We start from the raw sequence: 4363 nt of genomic DNA on the forward strand, positions 1-4363 counted from the left end.
TATTATTTAATCATTTGGTACAATAAAAACTTTCTTTTAAATATATTTCATTTTACATTTAATTATTTCATGGTATATTTATTTATTTTGTAATACTTTTACACATTTTTTATTTCATGCTATTTTTATTTATTTCAATTTGTCCCTACTAGCCTTCTATAGACTTGTGACAATACACTGATTATAATAAATAGAGATGCAGTTTGCAGTTTTTCAGGCTTTTTAATTGTTTTTATCTTTAGAAATAAATCAGAATGACTTAGAAATATTATTTTAGACTTCAGAGAAGAGAGTAATTTTTCTCTAAATTTTTTTCTGTGACTAATGAAGCATATTCGATTCAGATGAAAAGTTCATTCACTGACAGAACCTAATTATTCTTATTTATTACAGCTCCTATTCTGTTAGTACTCCTCTTCAACAGAATAAACACATGCTTGTGCCTCATGTGAAGTGAAAACTGTTAACTTGAAAACTTGACACGATGAGAGAAAGACTGGATCTGGGGGCATTTTTGAGTTTTCTAGCTGAAGAAAATGTGAAAGACAATGTGAATTAGTATGGAGTTAATTAACACCTTTTAACTGAGAAAAAAAAAACGAATAATATACCATCTGCTCTTTTCTAGCAAGTCATTGGTGTATATCTCAAGCCAATTAGACGCTTTTCCTTTTCAGCATGGGTGTGAGTTTTTAGACAGCATTGACTCTCTCTTCTCCCTTATCGCTGTCACTTAAACTGTTTTTTTGTTTTTTTTGGTTAAGAGATGCTGGAAAGGTTTGGCAGCCCTCAGCTGATTTAAAGCACTATGAATTGAACAAAATGGGAATCCCAGCAGCTTGGGTGTAAGGCTGCTGAGCCACTGCATATAAAATGAAAAAAAAAGGGGTTAACATTTCCAGTAATGGCCTTTAATGTGCACACATTAGCCACATTAATCTGTGTTTGACTTGATCTGAGGAGAAGATTTAATGGATTTCCTGTTGACCAACAATGGCACAGTCTGTCAGCGCCATCTGACAAATGCACACACTCAGGACTAACACCATTGTTTCTCAACCCCCCTGAGGTCCAGCTATGATTAGATGAAGATCCTTTATTTGGTAAAAAGTTGTCATCTTTACCTCGTACACAGAACCATTCTCCATGAAAAGAACCTTAGAATACACTGAAAAGGATTATTTTACCTTTTTTCAGCATGCTATATTGCCATACTTATTTTTGAATATCTTCTGTATCTACAGAATTTTTTTTAATCTTTTCTATGATAAATATTATTTCTGAGTTTTTATTAATTTGCTGCTGCCATAGAGGCAGAGGATAATCATATTTTCTAACATGATCTAATTTTGTTGATATGATACTATTACTATACACATAGTTGGTTCTAGAGAGGCTCCAGCAGGGCAAAGGTCCCTGCGGAACTGGTTCCCGCCCCTTAATACATACTTTCCTATGAATATATCTTATGGAACAAACCATTGACAGCTTCTTTGGATATATTTCATATTTATACTTTTATTTCAGCAGCAATTTAAAAATGAAGGTGTTCACTTTTAGCTCCAGTCGCATTCAGGCAGGATCACCAATTGGGGTGCACTCATTACAGTTTTCTGGCGGATAAGAGATCTTTTAAAATAATCTTTAGAAAGAAATCTATCTGTAAAACAACAAAATTTTATTTTAACTGCACAAAATAACACTTTAAATTATAAATGAAATGTTTAGAGCATGATAGTGGTTGATTAATAGATCTTTGGTAGGTAAGGGTGGTGGTTAAGATTGATTTCAGTTATCAGCCAACCACTGATCTCCAAAAATGAAGGAAATCAGGGCCTATATTTAGTGCATACCTTTTGATCTATCAAAAAATAAACTAATGCCCTGTTTTTAGTTTTAAATGCTTTTGTTCTGTGCCCCCACAAATAAACACTCTCGCCCCCCTCTGGCCCCTGTCAAGGTTAAATGGAGGTTTTTTAGGACCCAAATGCAGAGTGAGGAGGAAGAGGTGAATCTTGTAGATCAAAAATACAAAATACTGCTAAGCAAAAACAAGAAAAACTCCAGAAAAACACACATGGGGAACAAGGCGAAGGCGGAGCAACAAAAAAAACAATGAGGAACCAGCAAACAGTGAGTGAACACGAGGTTTATAAAAGGGAGACTGAACAAGACCAGGCTAATCAGCAGATTGGAGCGGTGCAAACAGAGGAGTCTAGAAGGGAGCTAGGGAAAAAGAAACTGACACAAGAGGGCAGCAGAGGCCAAAGAATACCTAAGAACTCAAATACAATCAAAATAAGAATAATACAAAATGAAAATGAAACCAATAAACTAGAAAACACAGGAAGACATGAATCAAAGTATAACTGAAAATTCAAAAAATAGATCTTAAACAGAACCAAAAAGTGCAGAGTCCTGACAGCCCCCCTGGTAAAATAGGTCTATAAACTGCCACTGACTGAACACGTCACAATAAGATTTATCCCAATATATACTGATATATTAACAATTATGGTATATTGCAATTATTTCAATAATGTACCTCTGGAAAATCTCAAGACATCTTGTTGCTCCGCCGCAGCTGATAAAGATTATAAGCTTTTGGATGGTACGCTGCCAACTAGTGGTGGAAATAAGATTCATTTAAAAGTTAGAAAATGACATAAATATGTAAATATATTTTACATTTTACATCTGCATTTTAAATATTTAATATCATTTGATGAAATATTGAGATATTTGAAAGTTATTTTTTAAGTTTTTCTTATTCCCCTGTTGTTTATGATTTTATAGCAAGTGAAACCTGTTTACAAACTTGTCAGCTTTAGCACGCTGCTAGTTCAGAACTATTGTTCTGCTATCCTTGATAGTAATAAGTGGAAATACACTATATTGACAACCTTGACTCGCTCCCTTGTGTTAAAAAGGAAGTTATGTCCCCCTGAAGGCGATTACACCCCAGAACTTCCCTCCTGGTTCTTTTCCTGGCAGCAAGCAACTTGTTTAATTACTCCTAAATTAAAAAATTGGTAAAATTATATAAAAATGACTAAAAACAGGAGTAACAGTTAACAGACTTTGTTCCAGTTCAGATCGTTACTGGACAGAGAAATTGCTTGGAGTCGACACACAGCTGTGGACTCAAGTCGTCAGCAAGCTATGGCATCTGGAAAATGAGCCCCAAAATCACCCCCTGCTTCTTATACCTCATGAGTCTATGTGTTGAATCACGTGATGCTTAGCTGTTTCTGACAGAAACTGATGAGATAGCTTCAACTGTGCTATGAAGGCTGTCCACCTTTTTTTTAAATGACTGCTTCTGTGAATTTTTGATCATTCTCTCAAAGCGCATTTGTGAGGTCACACGCTCCTCACGTCCTGGCTCTGAGTCTCCAGTTTAATTCATACCAGTGGTGAGGTCTGGACTCTGTGCAGGCCTATCAAGTTCATCCACACCAGTCGGTCCCATCCTTGTGTTTATGGACCTTGCTTGGTGCACGGCCATGTTGGAAGAGAAAGAACCCAACTCCAAATTGTTTCAACAGAGTGGAGAGCATGGAAATGTCCAAAATATCTTGGAGCACTGAAACCTCAGAGTCCTTTTCACTGGAATTGAGTTGCCAATCCCAGCTCTATAAACCAGTCCCACACCATAATCCCACCTCCACCAAACTTTACACTTGGCACAATGCAATCAGAGAATCACTATTTTCCTGTTGACCACCAAACCTAGACTGGTCCCTCAGATTTCCAGATGGAGAATGCATGATTGGTCACTTCATAACTCTAATGCTATGACGTAATCGGCCAACGAATCTTGCCTTTAGAGCAGCGGTCCCCAACCTTTTTTGCACCACGGACCGCTATATGTCAGACAATATTTTCTCGGACCGGCCGAGGGGGGTAAATGCGATCAAGTAAAATGATACGACTGGCATAAAATCAAATACAAACAGCAATAAAATAAAATAACAAGCCGGTCCCATCTAGGCGTAATCGGAGACAATGACACACGAAGTGTGCTCCTGATATCGCAGAAAATCACGCTTCACAAAGATAGGATGTTATAGAGAGGATGAGTCTTGAACTGAATTAACCTGTGTCAAGAGGCACAGATGCACCGACTGATGTAATTGGGAGAGAATACCGCATTTTTTAATATTTCTTAAAGTAAAACATCACTCAGACTCTGATCGTCGATAAATTATACATATATATATATATATATATATATATATAATATATATATATATATATATATATATATATATAATATATATATATATATAACTGTTTTCTCACCCCTCGTGGGGTGGTATGTGTCATCCTCAAGCTCTGGTCCTCTACCAGAGGCCTGGGA

The sequence above is a fragment of the Cyprinodon tularosa genome, unplaced genomic scaffold, assembly GCF_016077235.1.
Source record: "Cyprinodon tularosa strain WSP-4 unplaced genomic scaffold, ASM1607723v1 ctg244, whole genome shotgun sequence".
Classification (NCBI taxonomy): Eukaryota; Metazoa; Chordata; class Actinopteri; order Cyprinodontiformes; family Cyprinodontidae; genus Cyprinodon; species Cyprinodon tularosa.